Here is a 21840-nt window from a genome sequence, read left to right as displayed (position 1 = left end):
ATTGGAGTGTGTCTTTTCTGGAAGAAGGTGGGAGAGATGGGGGGAGATGCAGAAAGGGGCAATTAATGGTTCTGCTCTGATTTGACAGGTTCTGGAAAAGCCAAATAAATGAAGTGATGTTTTTCTCCATTTCAGCTGATCAAAATTATTAGCAAAACCATCTGAAGCACCTTCTGGTGGAATTGTCATCTTGCTGAGTTTAGTTTGTAAAACATCCTGCCAGACATTAAAAAAACTGTAAGCATGCCAGCACATAGGCTCAGAGCACCGCTTCTCTAATTGATAGACCCTGTAATTCTCTTTTTTACTGAAGACCATGGCTGGATACCTCAGCCTCCCAAGTAATTTAACATAGCATCAGTCTGAATTTTTTATCCCTAGTAGCACTTGTTTAAATTAGATTTTTCTCCTCTTTTCTTTCTTAAGGTGTAGACAGGAGATTAACAGCCTTTGGATCATCCTGTGACAAATAATGGCTTTCTCAGACTTTTCTGCTTTAAAAAAAAAAAAAAAACTTTACTGTTGTGAAGACATCAGATATTAATACTGCTACAGTTTTAATAGAGTCTCTACCAGTTGCTGATGAGTTGTTTCAAGGATGGTTTGCAGTGTCCTGTATGGGTGATGATAGGTAAGTATCAGTAGCTTCATTGCAGGAGGTGTGAGGCAAACCCCAGATTATGTCTGGATAACCAGTATATATGTATGCCTTTACCAGCATATATAATGGAATATCTAAATTAGAGTTTCCATAGTGCACCAGTTCTATTGTTAAACCAGACGTAGAGCTGGTGCTCATTGAACATGACTCAGATCCCATCGCTTGTGGCTGTACTGCAACATCAAACTGACTGGAAAAGCTCTGCGGCACTAAGTGCCATTCCTTCACCTCTCATGCTGTTTTGGGGTGCTGGGCTCTTTGCAATGATGCAGTACTCAACAGGAGAATGAAATTGGTTTTATCTGTGTGAGGATTGATTTTCATGATGTCCTTCCTCATAGGCAGGGAGAAGGCAGGTGTGGTGGGATCAACTTTGGAAATTCCTAGAGTCTTAGTCAGGATCTCACGCATAGCTTTATGCAACTGCATGCTAACTCACGTGCATTTTGGTTTTCTCCCCTGATATTTTCAAGGTTGAGCAGCTGAAGATTTAGAAAGGTGATTCCATGAATTCTTTGCTTCATTTTAGGCCTTCTTTATCTCTCTGGATGATAACTCTATAGCAACAGTTTGGGTTTTTTGTGTTGGTTTTTTTTTTTTTTTTCCTTTTCTCCTGAAGGGATATACAGAAAAGGAAATATACTGTTTCTGTGAACTGAGTTTTGCCTGGATGCAGAGTAATCCAGACAGCTTAGAAAAATGCAGCAGCTCTAATGGGATGCTACAGACTAGTTTTCTCTACACTGACTTGCCATGTTTTTAAACATGAAGTCACCAGCAGTATTGCACTTGTACTTCTTTCTAGTTGTCTGTGTTTCATCTTACCCCAACCAAAAGCTGTCTTCTTTCAGACTGGAGCATATCCTGCCCGTGTAGGCTTCCATGCCAGATTTTAATGCCCTTGCATTTAGGTCTACTGCATACAAATACCCAAAGTATTTTCAAATGGACCTCAAGTTCCACAACTGCCTAAGCTGCTGACAAGTGAATCCTGACAGCATTTTCTTCACCATTGTGAATGCTGCAACAAGCCACAACTGAGGTTTTGCATTTTCCCAGGGATACCCCAAAGGATGAAAAAGTTGTGGAGTAACTGTCATTTGATGGGAGAAAGATTGCCTCCTGTATTTCTACTTCTTGTCTTGGAAGGTCAGCTTTCCAACCCTGCAAACCTTAGCTGCTGTGATGGGTTTTCATAAATATACTCAGAAGAACAGTGATGAGAACACAATGAGACAGCTATGAAGTACAGTAGAAGTGAAAAGAAAATATATATTTTTATGAACTTTCCTGAACTAATTCCTTTTGCCAGACCACTCCAGAAAGGAAGAAGCTGGCACAGTGGTAATCTGCATCTGCAGCTTCTGAGAGAAGAAAAATGCTTCCTTGGCAAATGAGCAAGAAACCTAGAAAATTAAGGATTAATATGTTCATTTATACAGAACACAATAACATGAAATACAACCAAGGAGGATGCATTTAGAAGACAAAAGAGCCCTGGAAGGGAAGGTACTTAGCTTTGTTCAGAATGCAAACTATAACATGCAGTTCTGGGAATTGGTGAATCGCACAGCTGAATGTTAAAAGAAATTACTTCATACCACAAGAAATACATGATCTGTGCCTTGAAAACCTGAAGGTACTTTCCTTTTCCTTTCTGCCAGGAGAGGAGTGGAACACTGGATCTACTTGAAAGTAAGTAACCCTCCAGCTAATTTTGTCTATCTGCTGCTAAACCTGAACAAAAATAGTTTTACTAATAAACTGAATTACTTTCTGAAAACAGATATATCTATAAAAAATAAAAATGCCTTTATTCTTACATTCTCACTCATCTGTCATTATGAAGCTGTTTCCTTTAGAATGGTGAGGGTGGATCTGCACTAGCAAATGTGCAATCCCTGACTCACTTCTAATAATGCTTGGCAATAGCCATAGCGGAAGGTATACGGTAAACAGCACCATATTTAGAAGACAATATGGTGCTGAAAATACCTGGACATTGTCTACCAACTAGTTCCTTCTGTCACTGACAGAGCTGATCATCATAATTTATAGGCTTTGGGGTTTTTTTAATCAGTGCTGTCAAACCTGGAAGGAGGTAGAATTTAAAACTCATCTCTTATCCAGACCAGGAGTCACCTGATATACCACTTTAGAAACTCGCAACATTTTTTGCCTCTGTTATCGTCATACGTTAGCTGGTTCCATGTGTGGCAGTGAGTTATCTCACTGATTGCTTGTTTCCCTTCCACAAGTCAAAGTCCTCCTAAAAATAGTTCTGAAATTTGTCACCCATTTCTGGTATCAGTGCAGCACAAGGTTTTCTCTAAATCTGACCGGAATACTTTTTTCTCTGCATGAAAACTGTTCTGTTTTGGGGGTGAATTCCAGTTGTTTATATGGAAAGCCTGACTTTTCTGAGGTCGTAGTGCCCGAAATATCATTTGAAGCCTGTAAGACCTGCAGGTATCCAGTGTCTGAAAATCAAGAAAGAGAATGATATTTTTGGCTGTTTAGCACACTGCTGAATTATCCGTTAAGAGTAGTGATAGAAGCAGAATCACAAGAGAGGCCCTAACAAGGAATGAGTAATTCATAAGTGAAATTGCACACTGCAACACAGTAACTGTTAAGCTAACCTACAGAATTTATGCTTGAACTTGACATTCCTTGATTAACTAAGGGTACTGTGACCGAGGTAATGAGGAACCGCAGGAGTGAGAAACAAATGTATTGAAATGTGTTTGTGTTTTTGCTGTTCTTCACAGTTTTTGCATGTTGGCTTTGTTTTAAGCTCTTGAAAGAGGTGGTTGTCTTCTTACCCATCTGCATAGCACCTGGTATAGTAGAATGTGAGATGTTGAGTGCCTATGGTAAAATTAATTTTCTTTTATTAGTTATTCTGCTTACTTCATGTCAATCTGCTTCTTCCTTCTGCCTTCCAAGGGAATTTTTGGGTTATTCCAACAAGTAGTTTAGCTTTATTAGACTAATTATTTAGCCTCATTAGGCTAAATATTAGCCTTATTGAAATTTATGTTGCCCTGAAGAGCACTGAAAATGAGGGGAGCCATAGCAGACCTGAGGCATTGGCAAGCATTGGAGCAGGCCAGGACACAACAGACCATTGTGCTTATAGCTGAGGAAATGGGATTGCTGTTCTGGACAGGCTCTCTGCTTCTTGCCTAGGGTTGAAGATTCAAGGTGTGAGCCTTTCCTACAACAGTGGTTGCCTTGCTGCTTCCTTTTCATCATCTCTGCCTGGCAAAAGCAAGACAGAGCCATCCACCTTGGGTCTTTCCTTCATCTGTCTCTTTCAGTCCTATTCAATCTGATTTCTTCCCCCTTTAAGTGCAGACAACATTAATTGCTATTTGATGCACTGTTCTAATTGGAGCTGTGCTTGCAGTGTTCAAAGTGCTGGGACCAGAAGTATGAGTCCTGCACGGGTACTGGGGCACTCACTAGATCACTGTGGGTCAGCTGGATTTCACAGCTTGTCAGGGGCTGTGATATTACAGAGAGCCTTCAAATGGGCACAAATAGTGGAGAAGGGTTTGCTCTCCGCTCTCCCCTAAATTCTCTCCTTTTATTCCTCTTTTCCACTGTAGCATCTCCTCAGATCTCTACAGGATCTACAGACATTGTTCTTCCCCTTCCATCCATTTTCCCTCTACTTCTCTGCTACAGACACATCTGATTACTCATCAGAGAAGCCTACAGTTCACTGTGTTTCCACATTATGGTTTTGCCTTCGACAATCCTATCAGTTTTTCTGAAGGAACATCAAACTGGGAATGAAAAATTGTACCGAAGAAGTGATTTATTCTGGAAAATGATTTTATCCAGATGTATGGTGTTCAACCACCAGCGTATTCCTTTACTTTGTAGCCATGATAGTTTTCTGTGTATAGGTATTGTATTGGTATGGTTTTTCAGGACTGTTTGAGTTTCTTAATGTATTAATGGTCCCTAAGGGAGAGACAGCATAGATTATAAGCCCCTAATTATTTTATGAGTTCTCAAGTATCTAGATTGGAAGACGGACAAAGATTTTTGTATATCATATCACATTCCACTGGGAGCTTGTTTACTGTGGAAACCTGCCTGAATGCATGGATAGCCCATGTAGGTCAGCAGCAAGCAATGGAGAGTGTCCAACTTCTTGAAACTGCAAGTTTTATTTCTAACTGCAAGACTTCTTTAGAGAAGTGCCAGGGGATGTTATGTGCCCAACAGCTGATCAGTCTAGTGGAACATCAGCCAAACAGGGATCTGAATCTCTCACAGCAAAGGGACTTGCATAATTTTCTGTCTTCAGAATGGCTGCCTGTTCATAAAGTGGAGCTTTAACTGAGAAACAACATTCATTAAATAGATTGTTCATAAAGAAAAAAATGGATGTCTACAAAGATATTTCCATTCTTTTGCTGCCTTTGTCACAACCTGAAGAAGATATCTTTGTCTGAACTGGTAAATTTCAAACTCTGCCCTAATAGGTGCATTCCAGTTATAGGCAAGAACACACCTGCCGTTGTATCGCAAGCGATGACATGTTTCTACTATATGATCTGCTGGCAAGTTATTAAGCCATCAGTCCACAAAAGACTATCAGACTTGCATACCTACATACCTTATAGCAGAATTTATGGGCATTGCCAGATACTTATGTTTGTACCAGCTATGGTGCAGATGTGATCTGTTCTTCCCCAGTTCCTGGTGACATCCCAATGTCTGAAGAAGACGACATTAGTCAAGAGAAAGGGTAGGGAACATGTGGTGGGTGGATGGCAAAGAGGGATTTCAGGATATCTGCTCCACAGACACTTGTTTCCCGGAAGTCACAACTCCCAACAATTCCATGTACGCTTGCTAATCATCACCTCTGCCTTTAATACTAGTCTACTACCGAATTTACTGTCACCAGCACTGTCATAGGATGCACCAGAAAGTTTTTCAATCCTGTCATAAGTTCTTCCAGGTCTTATTACAGGATCTGGATTTCTTGCTTCATGTTTCTCTGGAGTAACTAATGAAACATATGTGATCACTGCCAAATTTTCTGCATTGGATTTTAGCAGTAGATTAATCCTGATAATTAATGAAGCACTATCAAATGTAGTAAGGGAGACTTTTCTAACCTTTCCAACAGGAAGGTTGGAAAGAATTAGTGAATTTCTGAGTGGAGCACTTCCCTCCTCTCCAGAAGTCTGTTGGTTTTTTTTTTTCTTTGTGGAGTATCAGCCCAGTCTAAGCACTGAAACAAGGTGGGGGAATAAAATTTCGATATATCTTTCATCATTCAGACTCTGCAGAAACTCAGGGCAAATCATTGCTGCTTCTTCCTGTTTTCAGAACAAAGTTTTTGAGATCAGTCAAGTTCAGCAATTACTATTTTGGAAATTTAAACAGATGACTAAAATACATTCATCTTTTTGCTTCCTCCTCATCAAAGTATTTGATGACCATTTGATGGTTGGAGGACATCACAGTCAGAAACCCTTTACCTCTTGCTATTGTATCCTTTGCAAAAAAGAAGCTGAGTTCAAGACCTGCCGCAGAATTCATGCCTACTTTCTACCTCCTTTTGAGAGGTTGAGGGGTGTTCAGAGTTGTACATAGCTTACAGAGTGCATACACATAAGTGATACCAAATGGAATTGAACTATTTCTGAAATGTCTAAGAGTACTTCTGATGCGGATCACAGTTCTTTTAAGAATTAGGGCATGCTATTCCTCTATAGTTCTTTGCTGTGGCAAAAATGGACAAGTCAGTGGATTAATTATGTAAAACTTGTATTTAATTTTGTTTCACATTAATGATGAGGATAGCATGCATAGAAATTTATTTTTACGTTCAGGATTTCTTACAGTTGGCCTATTTTACCAAAGTTAAGATTCAGTCCATTCTCCATCTGACTTTGTGTCCTTATCAACAATCCTGACATTTTATTGTTGAGATATAAATATGAAAGGGAAGACTCTACAAGCTCAAACTCAGAAAAAGAGCTTTTCAATCCTTCCCCCCCTCCTCCGCCCTTAAGCTGTTCTGTCCTCCCTACCCTACAAAACATAAGCAAGCACTAGAAGAGAAGAGTTAATCAACAGCAAACCAAATGATATAAAGAGAGACATTATTTTTCACCCGTCCTTTTTAGAAGGGTAATTGAAAGAGACAGAAGTCAACTAAATTTAGTACACTAAAACAATGTACAGTACTGTGAGTTCCTCAACCTAATGGATCAAATATAGTTCTTTAAATCCTTCCCAGTGCAAATCCAAGGAGAGAGAATAAAAAGAGGCTTTATTTTCAGAGTTGTTATTCAGTTAACTGTAAAATAATTTCCAAAGATAAAAAGATGTCCTTAATGCTTTACACACTGTGGATTCAGGTTGCAATTTTTTTGTTCTGCAAAAAGTTTTCATCACCAGAATATCTTTCCTTCCTTGTTCAGGCATTTAAAACACACATTCAGACCTGTCAAGTCTTATACTTGGAGAATGAGACTCAGTCGGTTGATTCCTGTCTCGCACGTTTCTATAGATAGGCTGGATATCAGTCAGAGAGTAGATTCACATTACAGCTAATCGGTACATGGGGTCAGTAGCACAGTCCCGTTTCCTTTTGCTGCCCCCTTTGCTGTGCCAGTATTGTTGCTCATTCAAGCCTGTGGTGAGCTAGCTAAACCTGCTGAGTGTACAACCCTTTTGCTAAAACAGGGGTTGGGGTTTTTTGTTTGTTTTCAGAAGGAAATTTTAAAGCCCCTTTTTATCTAAGAAATAATTCTCTTTCCTTGGCCCATCATATTTTAATGTCATCTGTTACTGGGCTGGATGTCAATTGTTCAGGCACTGGCCAGAAGTAGTTATTGGGCAGGTCTGAATACCTATCCTGTCCTAAGAGTCCTACACTCCTTTCTTAGAAATTCCCTTCTGCCTTCAAACAGTGGAGAATTAGCCAAGTATCTGATCAAGCTGCATCATTGTGCCTCATCACTGATGTTTTCCTATTGAGAAATACATATAAGTTGCAGGTGAAAGTCAATTACGGAAAGAAAACTTCTGCAGGCCAAAAGAAGAAATGAAAAACCTGCAATTACCTCCATTTTCTGGCATTGCTTCTATTAGTGGAGCCTTAGCATCCTCAAGCGTTTTCACTCTCATCCTGGCACTTGCGCCACATTTTGCTGCTCTTCTTGTCACCAGTTAAGCAGGTCATAGGGTTAAATCTAGAATGTCCATGTTAAGCTATTAACTTTGTAATCATAAGAAGTGTTGGGTTGGAATATGAAGAACTGATTTAGAATAATTTCCAGGGCTGTCAAGATGCACTTGCTAGCCCTATGACCCCAAAAGACATGCAGTGGAAGCTGAATGATTGGAAGGGACAAGTTGGAACCAGTTTTCTCCTAGGCCACCCTGTATGGGTTCTTGTATTATAATAAAGCTAAACTTATACAATAGGTGGATTTGATTTTTCATTAATTTGATTACCAGTAAGTCTATGACTTGCTCATGACATTATCTTTCACTGTGATTTTGAAAGGAAACAAAATACACATCCTTTCATGCAAAAGCAGTGGTTCCCAGGAAAGTCTTTTTGTGTTGGAAGGATAATGAGAACCTTAAAAATTTTAGGCCTTCACCTGAAATGTGCAAGTCTGAAGCTTTGTGTATTGTAATTATGATGGGAAGGCATTCTTCCCACAAGTATACTACCTGTTTGAGAAAAAGAGAAATTACAGAGAATGTGGAGTGTAAAATCAGTCTTGAAGTTTTAAATAGTATTGACTAGGGACTCTAAAGATTTCCATGGGCTGCTTGATAAAGTAGAAAGAGACAATAGAGAATTTTCTACATGCTGGCTTTGCAGAAACATGTTCTATATTTGATTGTTTTATTGAGTGCAGCAACAGAGTATACAAAACATTTGGGATCAGTAATGATTTCGTACATATTTCTTCCAAAGGTCCCAAGCTGTTCTACAAACATTGAGCCTTACAGCCTCAGTAGGAGGAGCTCGTATCTAGGAACTAGGTACCCTCTTCCTTTTAAAGACAGGGAAACAGGGAACCAGAAACATTGTTCATCTTGCTCAGCATCACATGCTAAGTCAGGTGCTAAATTGCATGTAAAATCCCCAGCCAGCACATGTCACTTCATCTCCTGGTCCTACATAAAAGTCCTGAAAAGCATTTGTTCTTGATTCACTGTCCAGCTAAATTATTTAGGTACGATGTTAATGTCCTATGGAGGCCTGGTGGAGCAAATCAGCCTCAGTCAATTCAGTCAAATCTAAGGAGCTATCTATAGCAGAAGTTATACAGGTTCTTCTCTAAAGTCCTTTATCTGCAACAAATGAAGAGTAGAGTGGGTATGTCCTGGATTATTTCTCTTGGTCAGTTGCTTTTCAATACCAGGGGTTGCACTGAACTCATCATCTAGCCTCTCCTGGGCTGGGAATTACATTAATCACCTTAAGATGGCAAATGTATGTGCTGCACCAACCAAGCATTCATGTGATTGCCCATTTCCCAAAGTCCTTCAACAGTTAAAATATAATTACCTGGGCAGACGTGAGATGGTTGACTGACTAGGTTGTGTCGTCACCTTAATTATAATGCTAGGACTCCGCTGATGTTATGGAGGGCAGAAGTTAGCACATTTCTGCCTCTTTATTTGAGGGAAACTTCCTAATGGTTACAGCAGGGTGCTAGGAGTCAGCATGCCACTGGGTTCAAGGTCTGTCTCTGTTGCTGAAACTGGATTCGTTTTGGAGCCTTTCTTACCTCTCTTTAAGAAATGGGGAAAATTCATAGCCTGCTTCCGAGAAGTTCTTTGCAGTTTATAGACAAAGAACCCTATTGAAAAGCAAATTCCGATTGCTTAATTATTTGCAACAATTAGTGCAATCTCTCCCATTGCGTTCCTGAAACCTTCCATGTTGTACAAGTAGGGGCATTAACCTGGTATGTATTTTCTTTGCATTTTGAGGATCTGGTCTTTTCAAAGTGATAGCTATTATTTGATAGGAAGCTGCTAGCACATCATTAGTAAAAGACCTGGTATATTTACCTTTTGAAATAATTATTTACAATTTGTCAGTTTTTCTAGTAATTCTATGATTGCAATTAGTTCATCAGTTTGTGGGAAGATTTCTAAATATATATTCATAGAGGGAGTTTTCTCAAAAAGGGAAGTAACAATGCTCAGCATAATGTATAAAAGCAGTAAAAGTCTTCCATTTTTTATACAAGTTTGGTTTAAATTGAAGGTGTTTTGTAATGCTAGTAAAAACAGCTGTGCTTCGCTTTCTGAGGATAGTGAGGGGAGACAAAACTGGTGCCTACATCTTCTGAAATTTCAAGGGGGAAATTAGATTGTCAGGAAATGGTTTGAAACAGATACTCAGGTATTGTAAGGAATGCAAACTCCAGTGTCCAGCATTCCTAGTTCCATCAGTGCTGAATACAGCCTCTCTGAGTAGACATCCCATGCTCTTTTTTATTAAGTGTAATTAGCTCATTACAGAAATGTGTTCTGTCTTTATCTCCTCACTGCTTGCTATACCAGCACGGAAAGAAGTTGACCCTTCATGTTACCTTGTGTTTTAATAGCTTTATATGCAAAATCTCCACTGCTTGTTGGATTGCCTGCTTGAAGCCAGCTACGGCCTGCCGTCAAAAGCTATTTATTAGGTTTCAAGAGCATGTCATAGTGGGGTGGTAAAACCAGTAGAGCCACAATATTACTGTATGTGGTAGCCCATACAGGGGCTAGTGTACAATCATGCAAGGTAGGTTTTTTTCAGAAATGGACTTCTAAGATCCAATTGCCAGGTACTCACAGAGTGGCGTGTATCACTGTGCAGGGCTTTGCTCCAGGACAGAGCAAGGGTGGGAGCAGAACTCACTGAGGAGGAGCCCAGGGAAGTTTGGGGGTATGATGTGGGACCAAAGCCTGAGACTAAAGATAAATTCTGCATCCAAGAGTAGACGGGCACTTGCTGATGCTCCCTTCTCCCACTCCCCAGCAGGGTCTGCCGCGATTCAGGCACAGCAAGGCCAGGGTTAAGTCATGCAAAGGGCCCTCTCGCCTGGAAGAGGAAGGCTGTGGCCATGGAACATGAGGCATGCTGGAGGCTGGAGGGTGGGCCAGGCCTGTAATGCAGGCTTGTCGTCATCTGCAAAGCAGTGTGGGCTGCAGAGGGGCCAGGGGGTTGTGAGGCCTGGGCTGGTACTGGGAGATGACAACCTGTGTGTCCATTCAGACAGCTGTGGGGCTCTGCAGGTCCCTGGGGGGAGTGTACTGCCTGGGATCTGGTGATTTAAGTGATTACAGTGAGGCTCAGTCAGGAATTTGTTGTTGTAGGAAAACTTTGGTTTTTACACACAGAAGAAATCCTCTTCACTTGGGTTACAGCTTCTACTTAGCTCCACATGCAAGTCCATAAAGGTGCTTGAAACTTCCCAGTATTTTGATACTCAGCTCAGGCCCCATAAACACACACTAGACCTACATCACAGCTCTGGCTGAGAGGCTGCCAAAGCTTTTAAAACTTTATAAAGTTATAAACATATATAAACTATATATGTACACTGGAAACAATCCAGATGCAAGAAGCATCTGAGAAGGCACATGGTAAACACCAAGTCAGTTACTTTTTTATTACATAAAATCGGGTTTGCCTCAGAACTGCAGAGCTCTGACCACAGTGAATTTGGAAAGTGGGCTGGCGTGGCTTAGGGCAGACCTATTTCTGTGCTGGAGAAGTGATTTCACAGGTATTTGGGGGATTTGAGGGAGAGGTAGAAGAGCATTCCCTGTTAGCTAGAAGCTGCTCCATGTATCGGAGCGCGTTATGCAACCCACTTCACTAAGTGCACAAAATATGCAATAATCATCCATGGCACCAACTGGATCTGAACAGAGTCTATGGATTGCCATTTTCTCCTGCTATGCTAAATCTCTTCAATTGATAATTTCTTTTCCCTTATACAATTATATTCTGCAGCTCCTTGTAAACCCATGAGGTGTACCCAGTTCAAGCCTCCTTCGCCACAAAGAACATTCACAGAAATGTAGTTGTGGGCCTTTGTCCACATAAAGTCATTTCAGACGTGGGTGCCTCTGTTGTTGCTGAACTACTTGCTGACCTTTCAGTCTTCCGTGCCACATTTCAGACAAGTGGTGTGTTTATTTAATAAAGCTTCACACGTATTCAAGACTTAAAACCAGGTCCCACCAATAAACAACAGGCCTCAACTGACTAGAGTGGAGACTTGAGGTGTAGTGGAAAGATGTTTTAGTAAGCTGAGAAAACCCCAAAGGGGGCCATCAGGGCTGAGTGGTTGTACTGAATGGAGTCCACATAAAGCTGTAGAGACGTGCCATGAGCAGGGTCTGCAAAGACAACTACACAGCCACTTGCAGCCACTTCATGGCAACAAAGAGGAGGATCTTTGCTAGTAAGTAGGTAAGAAAGGAGCTAGAAACTGTTTTCAGAAGAAAAATAATCTTTAAGCAAGAGAGGTCTTGCTCTTCTGTCAGAAAGAAGAAGACTCAGTACTGGGTTGGCCTAACGACTCAGGCTGGGTTGCAGTCCCCCTGGACGGTGCAGTAAGGGAGCACACGACTGTAGTCAGGAGCTTCTTACAGACCTGTACTTGTCATGATTTGAAGGTTTGTTTTTAAAAGAATATTTGTGCTCTCAGTTAAACTTCTCAGCTTCTTGCTTCTCTGTTGCATTACCTCTGAAACAGTTAACAGGGGAAAGAGCTACACAGCCCAGAGACTTCAGAGGGACACAGGACCAGCAGGCTGGGAAGGGCTGTGGCCCAGTACAAGGGCCTGGACAGAATATTGGGCCCTGCCAGCTGGATCAGTTGTCCGAGAATATGTTTCAGGGGCCCTGAGCCAGAAAGAGTAACCGATTGATCATCATGTACCCCGTCCTTTTGCCTTTTCGGTGGGGTTAGGGGCCTGTTGAAGCATTTGAGACAGCGGGGTGTCAGTGCAGAAGTGAGTGGGCTGAGCGACATGCCATAGGAGGGCAGCATCGCTCAGACTCAAAGCCGGACGCTCTTCAGCCTTGTCCTGCACACACCCGTGGAAGGGGTCCTTCTTCTCTGAGGACCTCTGCATACTCCCTGTCTCATGGGGCCCACCACCCCTGCCATCGGTTCGGGACACTCTGTGGGAGGGCCAGGCTCGTGAGGGGAACCGCTGAGCCCATGGCCTGTGGTAGCTGCTCACTGGTCCTTTGGCAAACTGCTGTTCTTGAACTAGTTCATTTTTTGGGGGTTGGTTTTTTTTTTTCCTTTTGTCTTCGAGTGTCTTCAAAAGATAATTACAAGGAGTTGGGGCCATTTGCTCAAGTTACTTTAATCCCCGTGGTGGTTGTAATGAAGTGTGTACTGCACATCCATTTTACTAAAGTAAAAGTAGGACACACTTGACTTGCTTTCCCTCTGCAGATGAGAAAGGACAGATCGTTAAGAAAACAGGTTCACTACCTTATTGGAGCCTTCAAACAGATTTCCCAGCCTGACTCCTTTGGAAGAGCTGCAGACTGGGTCTTTGAAACCTACTGAGACCTTTGGTAAAGGGCTTTAAAATGCTTCCTTTCTCCCCAGTTTGGTGCTGATCCCAGCATCATTGCAGGTTTTGGCTCAAAGCAGACAGGCTCCTTTGGCTACCTCCATGAGAACACCAGTAAAAGCATGCTAGTGAATGGGAGAAATGTGCATTACAGGAAATGAGGTAGAAACACCCCTTACCAATGAACAAACATGTTCTGAAGATTTCCACTTTGTAATGCTGGCAGGTGCCATTCCCTCATGGTTCAGGCAGGGACTGGGGATTTGGGCATTTAGGTGCTACCTGGCCTGCCTCGTGCTGAGTGCCCAAGGTACGGGTAGAGGACAGACATTTTCATGTTCCAGTGCTCCTTTCCCAGTTCTTGACTGCACAGAAGTTGCAGCACATACGCAGATGCATGTTCATTTATTATTTCCTGAAAAATTGGCTCCTTGGAGCTGCTCTCTATGGAAGCACTGTCCTGCGGTCTCTCACAGAGAAACCGACGACAGGGATTTAAATAAAGCCCTTCCCGTGTGTCAGAAGACTACATAACTCCCCAGCCAGAGTGCATTTTGAAGCTGAGATTACATTGGAGCTTTCAAGCTAGATATATTTTATATAAAGTAATTATGCAGTCTTGTGTTTAAGATAGCCACTCAAGTTTCAGTCTTTGATCTAGGAAATGCTTATTTCCCAAAGTGGAACAGTGTCAATAGGAGAGATTCATACCTCAAATAGCTTTATTGCTTCAGGGCTGGGGTGCTGTCCTGGGAGACTGAAAACAGGGTTGTTCCGTTCCAACTGATCTACCTAAGCACTGCAATTTGTGAATAAAAGTCAGAGGTGAAAATGGGGAAAGCTGGTATCAGCAGTTTTGTAACAATTTCGACTTGCATTTTCTCTGCTTTTTTTTTTTTTTAAAAAAAAAAGGAAGTTACCAAAATTATTTGTTTCAATCCAAATAAAATGCAGGGGGTTTATCTTTGTCACAGAAAATGCAAAAATATATTTGGTCTGAATCAATTTGATTTTTTTCCCTTTCTTCTTTTATTTTGGTTCATCTGGTAAATAATATTCTCAAATATGATTACAGGGGTCTATGCAGAGATTCATTGAGCAGAAACCTGTTCATACTTTTACAAAACTTTGGTCACTGGACTTGGCATTGTCTGTCACAGCTTTGATTGATATGACAACGTTATGATGCATTTTTGTGCATGGTGACTGATACAACATCCTTTTCTAGGAGGGAAGGGAATTACATTGCTTTTTTTCATATCTACAGAGGGATACAGGCACCAGGAAGGGATAGGGATAAGTTCCTAATATTTGTTAATCATTTGCCTTTGCATTATCCTGCCATCCTTCATTTCTTCCCTCAAGTTTCTTAATGTCAGGACTCACTAGGTTGAAAGTATTAGGTTAAAAGACTGGGGACTGAAGCTCTTGCTTATAGGATCAGGGGCATCATTTTAACATGAAAGCACCCCACTATTGATAAGGTTTTGCTTCACTGTTCTGCAATTCAAGAGAACTTTGAAGTTCACATATGTAAATGAACCAGAGTAAAATCTGAATGACCACTAAAAATAAACCCATTTGCTATTTATTATTTTATAGAACAGCTATTTATTATTTTACAGCACAGCTGAATATGCCGGTTACTTCAGAAATGTGAAAAGAGAAGACCTCATCCTTAGTTGTCTCTGCAGAGCATTTGCAGACAAAGAAGTCAGCATGAACTGGTACTATATTTTTTATAATCATACTACTACTCTACTACATGTTCATAGTAAGGAAAATATACTCTCCTTTAGAAATCACTGGGTTCAGTCCTTTACCTTACGTTAAACAGATAGTAGCTCAGACTAAATGATTTTAGTGGTCCTTAATCCGTTAAAAAATGTTAACTGAATGTACTACTCTGAGTTTAAAAAATGCCATCGCTGTATTAAAGCATTGGGGTGTTTCACAAAAAAACTTTTGAACCCCTGATTATAATGAAGAGCTCATTCAGAAAAGAGCAAAATAGTTAATTTTGCAGTGAGAGTAAAACACATACTCTGAATTCCCCAAAGGAGGTTTTCCTGTGGTAAACTCAGCCAGGTGACATCTCAGGAGGAACAGTAAGCAGAAAGTGATTCCTGTGATGTTTAGACTTGTGGTTTGCTGCTTTGCAAAGTGCCACGTAAACTGACTGACAAAAATGTTTATTTTCAATTAGGTGTCACTGATGAAGCATCTGTACTTCTTTGGGAGCTTGCAGTGCACTCCAATGCTGCATTGTTATGTTCTGCCATCATTATTTCAGAAGTCAGTGCTGATTTCTTCTCCACATTCCCCTATGGCAGCCTTAAATGCCTTTAATGTGCCATGACGCAAGATAGGTATCAGTCTATTTTATTTCCTTTCTCATTGTATCTCAACTTGAACTGAGCTTTTGGTGGGCTCACCCCATGCTTCCCTTAGTATCACATTTAAGGCGTCCAGATGGGGTGACAGAATGGAATAAGACACCAGCCCTCCATCTGTTAAAAAAAGAAAAAAAAAAAAAAGACATGAAATACAGGGTTTTATTGTTCTTTAAGTAAGAACAGATACAGTCTGTATGTCAAGGCCAAACTATATGCTATTAAATCTATCCTTTGAAGTCTTCCATTGGGCTGACCAAGGACAGATGGTAAACTGTTATCATTTGATAAGGGATTAGGTCAAGTCGAAGTTCAAGTTTGAAGGTAACAGTGAGAGTCTCAGTTCAGCTGTCAAATGTATTAGTTTATATAATGAGTAGCACATAGTCAGCGTCTTTGCTACTGTTCTGCTAGTTTAAAAATTGGGAGATTTATTTAGCCACAGATCTCCACACTTTTTAGAAGTTTAAAATGGCAACATGTATGTGTTCTAACTTAGTAGCTGCATATCAATACAATCTTTATTCTTTTGGAGAAGAAAAGAGTTTATGTCTAAGATGTACCGGCCTAAAATATAATTTTTTTTTTTTTTTGTATCTGGCTCATACATCTTCATCATTCACCTTTGTGTTTCTATTTTCTTTGCATATATACCAAACCCATAATATTCTCATTGGAGGAACCGATTACTAGTATCAGATGTAGGGAAGGCTGTAGCAGCATTTTGTTTCTTACACTTCATTTTCACACCCAAATAATGAATGAAGACCATCGACCGTGAAGCTGAAATGCTGCATACATGTCAGGCTGTCTATTCTTTAAATTTGGCAGAGGAAATGAACTTGCCTTAAAAAAATCTAACCAAACATGTTTAGAAACAGCTTTTGCAGAACTGGCTGATGTTTGCCATATGACACATGCAATGGACATTAGACATAATTTGGAAGCAAGCAAAGCAGTTAAGTGTATGCCAGTTGAAAAGCTGAGACAAAATGAACTTTCAAGATCTAGTCATAATCTTACACAACAGTCCTGTGGCAGCCTCATGGCTTAATAACGTGCACTGCTTATATGAGTTAAGGACTGATGGGATGAGCCTTTGCTGGCAAAGTTAGAGCTAAAGATGCTCAAAATAACTTCCTAGAGAACTGCTCTTCTTTATAGCTCTATCTCTCTCTTTTTTTTTTTTTTTTCATAAACTCCTTTAGAAGAAATTCAGTGAAAAGAAAACTTATCTCTGTTAGGTGTTTTGAGGCAGAAAAGAGGAGCAGTAGTCATGAACCCTGACAGTGTGAGGTGCTGTACAGTCACAGAAGAAAAAAGTGCTATTGCAGCATAGGGATTATGTTTCAGGTATATGAGTCAAGAAATTAAAACAATCTAATCTAAGGTTTTCCTGATACTTTTCACTGTATTATGGGTACACATTGACTTCTCTTCTCCATATGACATTTGTTCTTTTAAGTACTTATTACATATGTTAATGTGTCATGTGAATAAGTAAATATTGCCAGAAAAACAGGACTTTTGAAGTTGTGACACTTAGTGGTTCATCACTTGACATTCAACAGCTCTTTTTAATTTTTACAGTTGGGATGATGTGTAGCTGACTGTAGCGTTATACTGTGTTAGTAACACATCCAAACTAAAAAAAGAGACAACCCTAGAACTGTTTCTGGTTTACTCTCAGCTCAAAGAGGTTTCTGTCTAAAGGCTCAGGACTCATTTCCCATTTGAACAGATTTTTAAGCTTGGCTAGAGGTGGTGGGAATGTCACTTCGTACCATTTTTCCTGTCCCCTAGACTTGGTCTGGCTGAAACCACTGTCGTAAAAAAGGCTGCGGGCTTCCTCTTGTCACAAGGAATGCCATAGCTCCCTGAGTATTGCTGAACTTTGTGGCTCAAATGCGGCACTGTCTAGTCTGCTGCGTCCTTTGCTATGCTCCTTTCTCCCTTGCTGCCTGCTTCACAATGGTGAGCTAGCAAACACTAGGCAGAGTGACGGGTGAGATCTGGCAGGCAGACAGGTACTGCACAGGTGATGGACAAGGCGTAACATGGCCTCGCATGCCTGCTTCTTCTTTAGAGATCCACAATGCACTGCATTGTATTTGACCAGTCTCCTCCCTTGTACAACACAAATTTTTTAACTTCAACCTTCAGTTTCAAGACTGGTAAATCTCCTGGAAATGTCAGCTATGCGGACTGGCCTTTTCCTTACCCACCCCTCCCAGATAGCGGTATCCATGTCTGAGAATGGGGATAGAGTGAATGCAGCAGTATCACTTGGAGAAATATTCCATGGAGAAGAGGCTTTAGGAACTTGTTGAGCATTTCTGTGAGCTTTTTCTTACCTCAGTATAAGCTTTATACAATTACCATAGACTGTAAACGTGGAAAACTATGACATCAGGTGGAAAGAGGCTAGGATCTACTTTCCAGACATATTTTAAAGTCACTCAGCAAAAGCAAAATATTGTCATTTCAGAATGTTGGTCTTTTCCACCTTCTTTTTGTGTAATTGTTTATAATGCTTAGCTTAACTAAGACCCATCTCTGTATTCCCTACTTGAACAGGAAGAAAGCTTCCATTATACTTGGCAACATAAAGGAATGTTCAATAATCAAAACCAAACCACATTTGTTCAGTATATTTTGGTATCCAAATGTATTCAAAATATGCTAATCTATACACACTTTGAGGTCCTCCATGCACATTCCTGTGGTCCTTTCAGTTTGCTTTTTTCCTTACACTTTCCTTTTTTCCTCACACTTTCCTCTCTGCTCATTCCTTTATGAAAGGATCCACAGCCTCCTCAGTTTCAAAATTCTCTGGCTACTGTAGCTTCATTTATTTGAGTCCAATTAGCTCCCTGAGGCTTTAATTAGTATTAGTTTTTGAGATAGACAGTGAGCAGACTGAATCCCCACAAGCACTTGGACTCCCACATCCAGTGTTAATGTTTCTCTTTGGGGATCCACCAGGTCCTACACTCTTGAAGCTGGAAAGTTCTGGGGAGATCCTGAACGTGCCTTCATTTTTGAGCCCAAGCTGACCTGACCCCAGATCTGCATATAAACAAATTTGGGCATGCTCCCTATATCCAGTTCTGCTTACAGGGTTTCTCTTGACTGTTCATGTGACTTCTGAAGAGACCTGGACAATTCGTAGAGGCTGATGTGCTCCCCATGACCCACAGGAAGGGATTGTCTCCTCAGGGTGAGAGATGGTCAGGTCAGGAAGGTAAGACACCCTAAAGCTTAGGAGTCTCTGTGTCTTTGGGGCATGTCTCCATACTCTGTTTCACTCAACATAGACTGCCCCTTGTACGTTTGCACCAGGACAGGCATAATGCGAACAACGACAATATACTAAAGCAGATTAGAGTTCATGGGTGTGAATTGACAATTAGGCTCGTTGTCATAATTTTTCTCCATAAACAGCAGCAGCAACCGCATTGCTTTGTAGAAGGCTATGACATAGTGATTATAAATGGTACTATCTAAAAAATAAAAAAATCCTGTTCTGTGATATCCGGGGGCCATGGCTGTCAAGGGCCAACACAGCTATCAAGAAAGTCTAAAATTAAAACAGACAAGTTGCCAATGCATAAAACTGCCATCATTGTGTTCACTTCCCAGTTTGTTTCAATGACCATCCCATCTGTGAAACATATTTCTGTGGGACAGTTAAGGGTTGCAAGCGTAAACCAGCCCATTCGAGTGAATGCCACAACCCAGGTGTCGCTCTTGTTTGAAAAATGCCTGGGCGGCCCCACTGCCAAGGATATAACTGCAGATAATACAATCCAGAAATCCCTTTCCAAAGCAGTGAGTAATTGAAATTTATGTACTTGCATAACTCATTTATTGCCGGGAGAGCGGCGAATCCAAGGTTGTCAGCTCCAGCCATAGGGGTTGTTCCCTGATCCAAGAGGCCTGTGACTTTATTGTTTGAATGGGAGAGCTGAGGCTGGTGATTGGCACTGCTGTTTAGAGGCTGGGATGTATGGCTGGGGACATGCTGGATGAGAGGTAAGGGCACAAACTGCTCTCCTTGGCAGGAAGAAAAATACCTCAGCGGGAGTCATTTACATGAGTAAGGGTTTGAATCCAAGGCCCCAGGCCAATCTGATAGGCTCTATTTTCTATAATGGAAAGTGTCTCTGATTTGCCCCATTCCTAGCAATGTGTTGGCGCCCACTGATTCTTTTTTTATTTCAAATCCAAACGGAAAGGCTTTCAAGATCAGTGCTCGTTTTATGCGTCATTGTGATTGAGATTTGGGAAATAAGTTCAGGATATCTAGAAGAGTATCATGCTGGAAGAATTCCTTATACCTGGGAGATCTGTTTTCCTTATTTCTGCTCTGTCACAGATTGAGCTGAGTCTGTAACTTCCCCGTAGCTTATGAAGACACATACCTGGTAGCAAATTGGAAAGATTTTTTTCTGTGATGGGTCTGTGAAGGTCTTAAATGAGAGATGCTATAGAAATACTAAGTATTACTGGGACTAATAAAATTATTTGCTGCTAAGGTTTGTTTTGACAAGCAGTTGCTCTTGTGTCAGTCATCCAAGCAGGGACACGGTCTCAGCTTCTGGACTTTGGGGCTGTCTTTCTTTTCCTCTGTCTTCCAAAGCACCCATCCTTTCTTCCATTTTACTGTGTGTCATGGTAGTTTTTTCCCTCTTTCAGAGAGGTGAGGGAGTTCTGTTTAGGAGAAGATGCTCCTAATGCTCCATGGGTTGGACAAAAGATATAACATACTATCACTAACTAGCTTTCTTCAATGGTAAAATCTCCTGGGAATTTCCCTGCAGTTTCTTAAATATTGGGACACCTGATGAGCAACCACAATATTGCTGGTACCTCTTCATTTTTTAAAGCAGAATAAGACAGTACTTGCTTTGTAGGGGAGAATGGGATGAGACTTTGGTTTTCACTTTTAGACATAAATTAAGGTTTTTTTTCTCTTAAATGAGAGAACGTCACTGGCTTCTTGCTATTGCTTATGGTGGCAAATTTCTCATACATTGAAATTAATACTAAGAAGTCTTGCAGTCTGAATTGGGACTATTCTTAGCCCCAAAAGCTCTGTGTGCTCTACAGATGGTGGAGAAATTACATTTAATGGCAGCCTTTCCTAATCTAGGAAACAGAGGCATGGAAAGGTCAGTCAACCTGCTCTGCTAGTGGGGGGACCATAAGCTCTACCCACTTCTTTTTACCTGACTTCAAGTTTTTTTCTGCACAAACAATTGTCCTATATCTTGCCCTGAATCTTGACTCAATCGGATCTATAGTGTGAGGACTGCAATAAACTCTTTAACAACATCTTCTCATCTTTCTTCCCTGGTGGTGAAAGACACTGGCTGAGCTGAATATATGACTTCCTATGTCCCTTTAACCACAGGCCTGACCTTCTTCATAAAAGTCCCTATGTTATGATAGTCTTGTCAGGATTTAGCAGTTATGCTTATAATTAATTAAGAGGTACTAAGTTTAAAAAGTCATTAGAAATCAAATCACAAAGGATAAGTTAAAAACCTTTCTGTGAACTTTGACGTGCCCCTATATTACCTCTAAACCCACATCAACAAAAAGAGACATTAATAAAATCATTATATATTTGAGGGGTAACACCTTGCCCATGTAAAGTTTATGGCTACAAATGAATACGTGTCAGGGAACACCATCAAGTCCATTAGGCCAAAGATTTCACCGATGCTATTCATTTAGAGGGGATGGAACTTGTATGTTGCCGTGATGGACAGCAGCATAAAAAATTTAAAAGAGGGATAAAAGACCCTTTCTTCTTTTTTGCCCTAGCCTTATAAGCCATACAAACTTCTAGGTAAGTATGAATAAAAATAAAACTTGCTGCCATGATTTACTCATTCATAAATCTTTTTTTTTTTTTTTCTTTTAATCACTAGGAATCTATTCCAGTGCATGTAAAGTCTTAATGAGACCTAGCAACATTATGAGTGCTGGGAGCAATCGCCCTTCAGCCTCGTGCCTGCAAACGCTCTCGAGGCATGCATATATCTCATTATGGCCGAACGCCCTGTCATGTGTTATTCCTTACTTAGTGACAATTTGTCACTGTCACCCTTGACATGTCACTCTGCTGCAGAAGGATTTGACTTCAGCGCAAAATGTGACAATCAGATGAGAGAA

Source organism: Aquila chrysaetos, chromosome 2 (assembly GCF_900496995.4).
Source record: "Aquila chrysaetos chrysaetos chromosome 2, bAquChr1.4, whole genome shotgun sequence".
NCBI classification, from domain to species: domain Eukaryota; kingdom Metazoa; phylum Chordata; class Aves; order Accipitriformes; family Accipitridae; genus Aquila; species Aquila chrysaetos.
Note: the sequence above shows the minus strand (reverse complement) of the source record.